The sequence below is a fragment of the Phocoena phocoena genome, chromosome 6 (assembly GCF_963924675.1).
Source record: "Phocoena phocoena chromosome 6, mPhoPho1.1, whole genome shotgun sequence".
NCBI lineage: Eukaryota > Metazoa > Chordata > Mammalia > Artiodactyla > Phocoenidae > Phocoena > Phocoena phocoena.
Window position 1 is genome coordinate 109,854,641 of NC_089224.1, and position 13,250 is coordinate 109,867,890.

The window sequence follows — 13,250 nt, forward strand, 5'->3', positions numbered from 1 at the left end:
ATGCAGGGCACGCGGGTTCGTGCCCCGGTCCGGGAAGATCCCACATGCCGCGGAGCAGCTGGGCCCGTGAGCCATGGCCGCTGAGCCTGCGCGTCCGGAGCCTGTGCTCCGCAACAGGAGAGGTCACAACAGCGAGAGGCCCGCATACCGCAAGAAAAAAAAAAAAAGTCAGCTTCTATATTTGCACACCCATGTTCATAGCAGCATTATTCACAGCGGCCAAAAGGTAGAAACAACCCAAGTGCCCACAAGTGCCCACTGACAGATGAATGGGTAAACAAAATGTGGTATATACATACAGTGGGATTAAAAAGGAAGGAAATTCTGACACATGCTACAAAATGGATGAATCGTGAGGACATTACGCTAAGTGAAATAAGCCAGACAGAAAAAGACAAATATTGTATGATTCCACTTATATGAGGTATCTAAAGAAGTTGAATATTAATATAGACAGAAAGTAGAATGGTGGTTGCCAGAGGCTGAGGGGAAAGAAGAATGGGGAATTAATGCTTAAAGGGTCAGAGTTTCAGTTTCGCAAGATGAAAAAACTCTAGAGATGGATGGTGGTGATGGTTGTACAACAGTATGAATGTACTTAAGGCCAGTGAACTGTGCACTTAAGAATGGTTACAATGGTAAATGTTATGTATATTTCACTACAATTTAAGTTTTTTGTACATTAGAAAGAAAACAGCTTCGTTAAAAATAAAAACCTAAAAAGGAAGAAAAGAGAAAAACAACAAATATAAACATTAGGAATGGGAAAGGGAATACAATGATGGAGGAGATTTCAAAAATGATTGGGGGGCTTCCCTGGTGGCGCGGTGGACGGGAGTCCGCCTGCCGATGCAGGGGACGCGGATTTGTGCCCCGGTCCGGGAGGATCCCGCGTGCCGCGGAGCGGCTGGGCCCGTGGGCCATGGCCGTTGAACCTGCGCGTCCGGAGCCTGTGCTCCGTGGCGGGAGGGGCCACAGCGGTGAGGGGCCCACGTACCGCAAAAAAAAAAATGATTGGGGATTCCATGTACAGATCTGGCTAGTAAAACTGAAAATCTGGATGGAATGAATGATTTACAGTTTTCAAGACATTATAAAATTACTAAAATTGACTTTAAAAGAAGTGGAAAACCAAATAATACATTAACTATGGAAGAGGTAGACAATTTTCTGCAAGAATTCCCTCCCCAAAGAAAGTATCCAGGCCCTGATAGTTTTATGTCTGGATTATTTCAGACATCCATGGAATAAGTAATCCCAAGATTCAGACTCTTCCACAGCAGAGAAAAGAATGGAAGCATCCCAACTTATCTTATGAAATCTGCAGTAACTTCATTGTCAAATGGTAACACAGCACAAAAAAGGAAATCACAGACTATGTGTCTTACAAATACAGATGCAAGAGTCATGAATTAAATTCTGGCAATTTTAATCCATCCATATATCATTGTCACAGAATCAGGATTTGGCAACAGCCATTTCTACCTTTCCTTTAATAACCTGCTATGTGTGTAAATCAGGAATTCATCTTCAAAATTTTTTAATTAATTTTTATCGGAGTATAGCTGATTTACAATGTTGTGTTACTTTCTGCTGTACAGCAAAGTGATTCCGTTATACATATACATATATCAACTCTTTTTTAGATTCTTTTCCCGTGTATTGTAGCCATTACAGAGTATTGAGTAGAGTCCCCTGTGCTATACAGTAGGTCCTTGTTGATTATCTATTTTGTATATAGTAGTGTGTATATGTCAATCTCAATCTCCCAATTTATCCCTCCCCCTCCCTTTCCGCCTTGGTAACTGTAAGTTTGTTTTCTACATCTGTGACTCTATTCCTGTTTTGCAAATAGGTTCATTTGTACAAAAAAATTTTTTTTTGAATGTTCAGTCCTTTTTGTAGAAAGCATGGGAGGGATATAAAAATGTGAACTATAAAGTTCGTTTGATAGCTCAGCTCCTGTAGACACGGGTGCTACTGGGAACCCCTTACTCCTTAGAGATAAAACCAAGGCTGCAAAGATAAACCAGAAAGACTTAGAGACGTGCCTTTTTGTGGGTGTTAAATGCTGAGACCTCCCGAGAGAAGGAGGAGGCTGTGTGGACTGGGCTGTCGCAGAGAAGTCTTCATTTATATACTCATACATTTATTTCTTCACACGGGAAACATAATTGAGTGCCCACCCTTCTTGCTCCGCTAAAAATAATCCCCGAGTACTTACTGTGCGCTGGACACTGTTCCGGGCACACGGCTACAGTGCAAACTAGAGAGACAGAGTCCCCGCCCTCAAGCTCCCATTCTCAGAACCCTCAGGCAACAGAGGCAGGCCTGGTAGGGATGGGAGTACCTTCCTGCTGCTGTGCTACAGGCCCCGTCCTCCCTGGTCTCTGCTACAGAGTGGAAATGCTCACAGTTCGGTGGCTCGGTGCTTGCTTAGGACCCAACCCACAGCCTCATCGGTGATGCCAATCCTAATAACGGGCACTTCTGAGCATCCTCTTGCCATCGTCTGCCGGAGTGCTCTGCGAGCATCCCATGTGCACTCCTAGAGCAGCCTTGGAACGTGGCCATTTTCCAGGCGAGATGACTCAGCTCAGTCAGAGACTTAAGGGACTTGTTCAAGGTGACTTAGTTACTAAGTGGCAGAGCTGGGATTGGAGCCGGGTCTGACTCCAGAACCTGTGCTCCTAGCCACTGGGCAACCCTGCCTCAGCCCAGGTGTGGCACCTGGTGGAAGTTTCCAACCAGCTCAGGACCCTCGGGATTCTTGAGGCTTCACCCCACAGGGCTCCCAGCACCTCTTTTCTCTGCCCTGTCTCTTTCTCCTCCTTCTCCTTCCTCCCTGCCCCACTCTCATCGCTCTCCTAACATTCTTAGAAGATAAGGGAGTCTGAGTAGCAGGGGAAAATTTTTACCAGATGGTGTAACATTGTAGTTAAAATTTGAGGCTGTGAAGTCCAGCAGACATGGCCTTGAAATCTAGCTCTGCGGTGTACTAACCTTGGGCAGATCCCTTCAGCTCTCTGAGTCTCAGGTTCCTCATCTGTAACACGGGAATAATTAACAGTACCCAACTCATAGGTCATAAAACTTAAATTGGATAAAGCTGCCCCTAGTTCAATGAACTCGACATCATCATCACCACCGTCACCATTGTCACTTGTTATGATGAGGGGCAAACGACAGGCAAATGTTCATTTCTATCCTTCCTTTATCTGACCTACAATATATTTTTCACCTGGTTAGATATTCTCACTATGCACTAAAGAATAAGATCTTTTTTCAAAATTGATTTTTAATTGGGAACTATATTCAATGTCTTATAATAACCTATAATAGAAAAGTATCTGAAAAAGAATATATATATAATATTCAGTTATATATACATAAAACGGAATCACTTTGCTGTACACCTGAAACTAACATAACTTTGTAAATCAACTATACTTCAATTAAAAAAATAAAGGAAATATCTTTAATTGACTGTTAATTATATGAGCAATGCACAAATACATACTACTTGTTTTTAAAAAACTACCATTATAGGTAAGACTAAAGTCTCTTTTTTTATTATCTTTATTGGAGTATAATTGCTTTACATTTTTGTGTTAGTTTCTGCTGTACAACAAAGTGAATCAGCTCTATATATACATATATCCCCATATCCCCTCCCTCTTGAACCTCCCTCCCACCCTCCCTATCCCACCCCTCTAGTTCATCACAAAGCACCGAGCTGATCTCCCTGTGCTATGTGGCTGCTTCCCACTAGCTATCTATTTTACGTTTGGTAGTGTATATATGTCCATGCCACTCTCTCACTTCGTCCCAGCTTCCCCTTCCCCCACTGGGTCCTCAAGTCTGTTCTGTACGTCTGCATCTTTATTCCTGTCCTGCCACTAGGTTCATCAGTACTGTTTTTTTTGGATTCCATATATATGCGTTAGCATACAGTATTTGTTTCTCTCTTTCTGACTTACTTCACTCTGTATGACAGACTCTAGGTCCATCCACCTCATTACAAATAACTCAATTTCTTTCCTTTTCATGGCTGAGTAATATTCCATTGCATATATATGTGCCACATGTTCTAGGTAAGACTAAAGTCTCTTCTGAGTGCCTGTCCTATAGGCTCCGCCATCTTCTCATCCCTTCCCTCCCCACCCCATCCTTCCCCATCATTCTCCAAAGGTAATCTCTATTATCATTTGCTGCCTCTGCCTCGGGCGTTTTTTTTTTTTCTTTGCATTTGTCAGCACATGAATTTATGTGTGTGCAGTACATTTGATTTGCTTTTTACATAAAGGGATCAGACCGATCATATCTTTCTACTATTTGCTTTTTTTACTCAATAACACCTCTTTCGATTTACTAATGTCAGTGAGAAAGGAAGAAGGATGGGCATCCTAGGTCTGGAAACTTCACGACCAAAGACTGCAGCTCACAGACTAGTCATTCCACTGGGACACTTGAATTTGCTGGGCTCACCTTTACTCTCCCTGTGGCTTATCTGTTTTATCTTTGCAAACAAACCACAGTTGTTCTCTGTCTGAATCACCTGCAAGCCTCAGGTTCTAAAACATGAAAACATCTTTCTCTCCACTCAGTCGGACCAGAGTATCCATCAAACCCAGCCAGTGGGAGGGAAGCTTTCTTTACAAGATTATGAAAAGACAACTCAGGGTCTGCGGCTACGAGGTCCAGGCCTGTTGTCAAGGCCTCTTTTTTGAGCCCCAAGTTTTTGGAAGCTGTGATCATCAACAAGAAAAACCAGAAAGACATGTGTCACTGTGAAGCATGGAAAATACACCCGAATATTACAAAAGCAGCCTGTGATTCGACCCTGGAATCAGAGCTTGTCCCAGGCATTGGGGTGAGAAAGGATAACCCATCACCTGGCCTTTAAGACTTTTTGACCCTTGAGGCAATCCCAGCCACTGTTTTTGTCTTAGGGATGAAAGGCCCTTAACCAAGAGTGACATTTTGTTGAAAATGCAGCCAGGTTACTTCCTGCTTCCACATGGGGTAGAATTTTCTTTGGAAGTATCACATTTTTCCTGCTTCGTGGCAGCCTGGTTCTAGTGAAGTAGTCATTGTTTTTCCCCCTGGCCTCCAGGTCCGGAGCTGAGTCAAGCACCAAGCCACAGATAAAATAGACAACTAATGAGAACCTACTGTACAGAACAGGGAATTCTCCTTGATGCACTGTGGTGACCTAAGTGGGAAGAAAATCCAGAAAAGAGGAGATATATGTACAGCTGATTCATTTTGTTTACAGTAGAAACTAACACAACATTGGAAAGCAACTATACTTCAATAAAAATTAATTTAAAAATTAAAAAATAAAAATAAATAAAAAACAAACAACAACAAAAAAAGTCAAAAACAACAAAAACAAAAAACCAAGCAGCAGAGCAGAAAACTGGTGTTCCTAAAATGGGCATAGAATAGAAGCAGGACACCTATGTGACTGGGAGAGAGAAGCCTGCCTACCTGCCTCTCTCTTTTCCAGATACTTCCAGGCTCAACCAGATTCAACACACACACACGTGCGCGTGCACACACAAACACACACACACTTTTAACTCTATTCCTAATTTGTGGGACCAAAAGGCTTGAGAATCTCTAGAAATCTCTGTGTAACAAATAGAGCATATGTTCTGATAGAAACTGTTCTTTTCCTTTACAGCAAGCAACTCAGCCTCCGCGCCTAGTTTATTCTTTGCAGTGTTCGTCACTGCTACCACCACCCCTCCGGCCCATTTCTGTCTGCTGACTCATGTCTCTTTCCTGTCACAGATATCAATTGCAGGCTTTCTTTATGGTTTGGTTATTATCTTGTGTTCCTTGCAACTCCTTCCTGGATTTCATTTCCAGCCCCATCCTAGCTATCTTTTTCCTGATATCATGCCATCTTGGTGAAGATGATTATTGAAGACAAGGGCCTTTCAGAGACCATACCTCAATAATCCATCCACAGGAAGAGACTTTGTTGGAAGGGTAGATGGATGGATGGATACATGCGTGGATGAATGGTGGATAGACTGATGGATGGTGGATGGATGGATGGATGGATGGATGGATGGTTGTATGGATAGATGGTGATAGATGGATGGATGGATGGTGGGTGGATGGGTGGATGGATGGATGGATGGATGGATGGATGGATGGATGGATGGGTGGATGAATGGAAGGATGGATGGATGGATGGATGGGTGGATGAATGGATGGATGGATGGATGGATGGATGGACAGGTGGATGGATAGATGGTTAGATGGATGGTTGGAAGGGAGAAAGTTTAATGTAACAATCCCTAGCAGTCATTATTTACTCTCTATGCAGAAGGAAAAGAAACAGTTTCATAGGCAATCAAATGATTTTGTGTTGGTCTAGCCAGGAAAGAAGATAAGTCGATCCAAATCTTAGCTAAGGATGAGGGAGGATGGATGTGACCAGCGGGGCACATATAATTTACTGAAGTATAGTTGATTTACAATGTTGTGTTAATTTCTTCTGTACAGCAAAGTGACATATATATATATATATATATATATATATATATTCTTTTTCATATTCTTTTCCATTATGGTTTATCACAAGATGTTAAATATAGTTCCCTGAGGGCACATATATTTTTGAATGCTGTCTGAGTATGACCCATTTGAATGCATCCTCTTTCAACCAAATCTGTTTCTTCTCCCACACACTCAAACTGGTTTTGTGTCACCATTTTTAGTGGACAAGAGTTGTTTATTTCCATTGTATCCACTTTTCTTCTGGTAACAGTTATATTTTCCTCCATCCCTTCATTCCCTCTCAATATCTATGGCTCTGAGATCTCTGAGCTCTCAGAACTCTATGGCTGAGATCCATGACTCAACTTCCTCCCGGCAAGATGGCTTATGTAATCTTTTTTCCAACATATTACTATGAAATTTTCAGACTGAGCAAAATTGAAAGAATTCAATAGTGAACACCCATTAACCCACGCCCTCGTTTCTACTATGAACATTTCACTACATTTGCTTTATCTCATGTCTATCCATCTATCTGTCCCTCCATCAAGCAATTAATCCATCTTATTTTTGTTGCATTTCAAAGTAAATTGCAGGCATCAGTACATTTCCTCCTAAATGTGTATCATTGACTAGAGTACGATATCTGTCTGCATGTTTTTTCTTTCATTATAAAGTTCACATACAATAAAATACACAAATCTTGACATATGCTGAATTTTGTATATACTGTGTAACCCAAATTCCTATCAATACATATAGAATGTTCCCTCAATCTCTTTCCTCAACTTTCAGAGGCAGCTACTGTTCTGATCTTTCCACTTGGGCTGCTTCCAGTTTTAGGCTATTATGAAGCTGCTATGATAATTACCATACAACTTTTTTTATGGACACATATTTTCATTTCTTTTCGGTAAATATGTAGGAGTGGAATTGCTGGGTTAAAGAGTGGGTATATTTTTAATTTATTAAGAAACTTCCACTCTTTTTTTTCTAAGTGGCTGTACCATTTTACATTCCTAAGAACCATGTGTTAGCATTCCAGTTGTTCCATACTTTGTCAACATTTGATATCTTTTCAGTTTTAGTTTTAGCCATTCTGGTAGGTGTGTAGCGGTTTTAGCTTGCATCCGCTTAATGACTAATAATGTTGAGTACATTTTCTTGTGCTTATTGACCATTTATTCATCTTCCTTTGGAATGTGTCTGAATTTTTTGCCCATTCGAAAAGGTACATGCATTGCAGCACTATATACAGCGAAGACATGGAAACAACCTAAATGTCCACTGACAGACAAATGAATAAAGAAGATGTATATTTATACAAAGGAATATTACTCGGCCATAAAAAAGAATGAAATAATGCCATTTGCAGCAATGTGGATGGACCTAGAGATGATCATACTAAGTGAAGTAAGTCAGAAAGAGAAAGGCAAATATCATATGATATCACTTATACGTGGAATCTAAAAAAAAAATGATACAAATGAATTTATATACAAAACAGAAATAGAGGGACTTCCCTGGTGGCGCAGTGGTTAGGAATCCGCCTGCCAATGCAGGGGACACGGGTTTGATCCCTGGTCCGGGAAGATCCCACATGCCGTGGAGCAAGTAAGCCCGTGCGCCACAACTACTGAGCCTGTGCTCTAGAGCCCGCGCACCACAACTACTGAGCGTGCATTCCACAACTACTGAAGCCTGCGTGCCTAGAGCCCGTGTTCCGCAACAAGAGAAGCCACTGCAATGAGAAACCCGTGCACTGCAATGAAGAGTAGCCCCCTTGGGCTTCCCTGGTGGCACAGTGGTTGAGAGTCTGCCTGCCGATGCAGGGGACACGGGTTCATGCCCCAGTCCGGGAAGATCCCACATGCCGCGGAGTGGCTGGGACCGTGAGCCATGGCCGCTGAGCCTGCGCGTCCGGAGCCTGTGCTCCGCAATGGGAGAGGCCACAACACTGAGAGGCCTGCATACCACAAAAAAAAAAAAAAAAAAAAAAGAGTAGCGCCCACTCTCTGCAGCTAAATAAAGTCTGTGAGCAGCAACAAAGACCCAACACAGCCATAAATAAATAAATATATATATATATATATTAAAAAAAGACCCAATCAAGGTGCATGAACTGTATCTGATTGTTATGTCTCTTTGGTCTCCTTTAAAAAACAAACAAACAAAAACCCAGAAATAGACCCACAGGCATAGAAAACAAACTTACGATTACCAAAGGGGAAGGGGAGGAGGGATAAATTAGGAGTTTGAGATTAACATATACACATTACTATACATAAAATAGATAATAAAGAAGGACCTACTGTATAGCACAGGGAACTATACTCAATATTTTATAATAACAAGGGAAAGGAATCTGAAAAAGGGAAAAGAATCTGAAAAAAGGATAAGAATCTGAAAAGGAAGGGAAAATAGTCTGAAAAAATAGATATATATTTATATATAACTGAATCACTTTGCTGTACACCAGAAACTAACACAGCATTGTAAATCAACTATACTTCAATAAAAAAATTTTTTTAAAGGAAGGAAATTCTGACACACAATACAACATGGATGAAACTTTAAGACATTATGCTAAGTGAAATAAGCCAGTTACAAAAGGACAAATACTGTATGATTTCACTTACATGAGGTACCTAGAGTAGCCAAATTCATAGAGACAGAAAGTAAAGTGGAGGTATCCAGAGCCTGGGAGAGAGGAAAACAGGGAATTCATGTTTAAGAGGTACAGAGTCTCAGTTTGAGAAGATGAGAGAAGTCCTGGAGATGGTTGGTGGTGATGGTTGCCCGGCAATGTGAATGTACTTAATGTCACTGAACAGCACACTTAACAACAGTTTAAATGGTAATATATGTATATATTCACAATATAACAATTAAAATTTAAATATTTATTTTTAAAATTTAACTCATTAGATTTCAAAAAATAAAAATTGTGGTATTAACAAGTGTCAGCCAGGATGAGAAGTAAAAAGAGCTCACCTGCAGCTGGTGGGATGTGTGTGCCACTCTGGAGATATTTTGTCCACATTGGAGAGCAACTGGGCTTTCTCTAGCAAAGATGAGGTGGCATATTCCCTACCACCCTCCCCCACCCCTAGCATCTCCACGCCTGGGTGTATATCCTAGAGAATCTGCCAAACACTGCATAAGGAGACAAGTTCAAGAAAGCTTACTGCAACATCATTTTGTGGCAGAGAAAAAATGGAAACAATTTAAATGATGATCCACAGGAGAAAGAATACATAATTTCTAGTTTATTCATATAGTGGAATAACAGGGAAAGTAATGAAGTAAGCCTACGTGGGTGAACTTGGATAAACCTCAGAAATACACGTGGGGTCAAAAAATAAAAAAAGACACAAAGGACAGAAAGATACATAGAGCGTGATACCATTTATATCAATGTAATGTTTAAAAGCATTATACACACACACAAGAATACAGCATCCATTAGAATGCAGATTACCAAGTTCAGGAAGGCAGTTACCACTGGAGAGGAAGGAACAGACTAGGATCGTGGAGGGTTACACAGGGCTCTTCACTAGTAACTGCGGTGCTGACTTCCTTTGTTGGCATTGGGTACATGGCTGTTCATTACATTATTCTATGTACTTGAAATATTTCATAATAAAAAATAAGAAATCAGACATTAAAAGAATATGATGGGACATTGCCAAAAGGGTCTATGCATTAATTTATAGAAATCGTTGTTTATTGAACACATACTACGGGCTCAGTGCTGGAGACACAATGGCGAACAGCATGGATAGTGTTGCTGTCTCTGAAGCTGATGATCTTGTCGGGGAGACAAGTTTTAATCAGATAATCAGGTGAATGAATGTATAACTTAAACTAAAATAGCTGCTCTGACTTCCAGGAAGGACACTGGGAGCTTTCTATGGAGGGGTTTAACTGGTCCAAGAGAAACAACTTAAAGGTGCTGACATTGGGAGATGCCCATCAAACAGCCCAGCTGGGCCATTCTACATCGAAACCCACAGTCAACAATCCTCACCCACCCAGAAGCATGAACAGGCCACCATGTATTCCCAAACATCTGAGGAAAGTCTGTGACACGAAAGATAGGGACCATAAAGCCTACCTACTTACATACATACATACGTACATAAAACAACTGAGATCAGTGCAACATGAACAGTGCAGGGAGAAAAAACTTTTGTTAAAAAACTATGTTTATCATCCTCAGAGAGATAAGGGAAGGTATTCCATCGACAAAACAAGAACGGAAGGCTACTTTTTCATTTTTTAAATTTATTTATTTTATTTATTTATTTTTGGCTGCATTGGGTCTTCGTTGCTGTGCGCGGGCTTTCTCTAGTTGTGGCGAGCGGGGGCTACTCTTCGTTGCGTTGCGCAGGCTTCTCATTGCCGTGGCTTCTCTTGTTGTGGAGCACGGGCTCTAGGCACGGGGGCTTCAGTAGGTGTGGCTCATGGGCTCTAGAGCACAGGCTCAGTAGTTGTGGAGCACTGACTTACTTGTTCCACAGCATGTGGGATCTTCCCGGACCAGGACTTGAACCTGTGTCCCCTGCATTGGCAGGCGCATTCTTAACCACTGCACCACCAGGGAAGCCACGGAAGGCTACTTTTTAAAGAAAGGACTGTTGGGAGAGCAAAGGAGATCTCTTAGGAATTAAAAACATGACAGCATAAATGAAAAACTCTACAGAAAGACTGGAAGATCAAATTGAGGGAATACTCTTTTTTTTCTCCAGAAAGAAAAGCAAAAGACAAAGAGATGGGAAACAGAAAAGATAGGACAATTAGAGGACCAGTAAAGGAGGTCCAGTATCCAAATAATAGAAGCTCTAGAGAGATACATGGAGAAAATGATGGAGGAAATCCTCAATTAAATAGTTCAGGATAATATCCCAGAATTGAGGGACATTAATTTCCACATCAAAAGGGTAACTGAGTGGCCAGCATAATGGATGAAAAAAGATCCACTTCAAGACACATCACCATGGAATTTCAGAACACTGGAGAACAAAAGAAGAGTCTATTAGATTTCCAAAGAAAAGGGGGAAAAAGTCCAAAAGGATAATACATCAGAATAGCATCAGCCTTCTCAACAGCAACAATGCTTGCTAGAAGATAATGAAAGAATGCCTTGGAAATTATTGCCTCAATCTAAAATTCTATACCCAGCCAATCTATGCATCAACGGTGAGAGTGATCAGTAACGATCTAGAGTAATTTTCCTACTGTCAGCAAGGAGTGGGACTGATTCTACTACTTAAATTCTAGCAGATCATCTGAGGGAAATTGTATCCAAGTGATAATATGCTGGGATTTGATAAACTGGGATTCATCCGCTCAACATAATTTAGTGTCTCTGTGGACCAGATACTTGGTGTTGGGAATACCGACAAACAGCACAGTGTAATTTCTATCAGGAATCTGGATATATCACTTGACTTCACTATGTCCTTACTTTCTCCACTACTAGAATGGATTGGATGCTCACCTACTTTGCCTCACAAAGATGATGGAAAAGACAAGAGTATGAGAGAGAGAGTAATTTCAGCTCCTCAGAAGGAAAATATGAACAAATATGAATCCAGTTCTTTCTCTGCTTAGCTCTGTTATCAGCACTGACTTTTGTCTGCCCAGCAAACATCTCCAGGCACACAGTGCATTTGGAGAGCAGGGTGCCTCCCTTCCACTCCAATTCTGAAGTTGATGGGGAACTCCACTCCTGGCCACAGCCGATTGGTTTAGGGTGGACACCCAACCTTTCTAAGCCAATCAGAATCTTGCCCTGGAATTCTTTATATATATATATATATATATATATATATATATATATATATATAGTTTTTATTTATTTTGGCTGCATTGGGTCTTCGTTGCTGCACGCGGGCTTTCTCTAGCCGTGGCGAGCATGAGCTACTCTTCGTTGCGGTCCATGGGCTTCTCATTGCGGTGGCATCTCTTGTTGTGGAGCATGGGCTCTAGGCACATGGGCTTCAGTAGTTGCAGCACGTGGGCTCAGTAGTTGTGGCTCGTGGGCTCTAGAGCACAGGCTCGGTAGTTGTGGTACACGGGCTCAGTTGCTCCGTGGCATGTGTGATCTTCCCGGACCAGGGATTGAACCCGTGTTTAGCAGGCGGATTGGCATTGGCAGGCGGATTCTTAACTACTGAGCCACCAGGGAAGCCCCGCCCTGGGATTCTTAAACTGAAATGGAGATATAGAAGTCAGTTTCTCTACAGGGGGCTGGCAATGATGTTGTGTAAACTCCAGTGCTGTTTGCTTCGATATTCCACCTTCCAGTCTGAGGAGCAGAAATAGCAAGTTGGCCACAAGAAAGGATGAAGCCCCAAAAGGCACAAGACGGTTACCAAGGTGAGAGATGAAAAGAGAACCCTTCCTGACTTGGCAGCCTTGCTCCATTGTCAAACCCATTCTTTTCACGGCCTGCATTTCACAAGCTTCCCACAGCAGCACTCCAACAGATCCCCCCTTTTTTGACACCTCAGTATTTTATTTCCTAGGGTGATTAAATTTTTTATTGTAGTAAAATATACATATAACATAAAATTTACCATTTTAACCGTTTTAAGTGCACAATTCAATGGCATTAAGAACGTTCACAGGGCTTCCCTGGTGGCGCAGTGGTTGAGAGTCCGCCTGCCGATGCAGGGGACGCGGGTTCATGCCCTGGTCCGGGAAGGTCCCACATGCCGCAGAGCGGC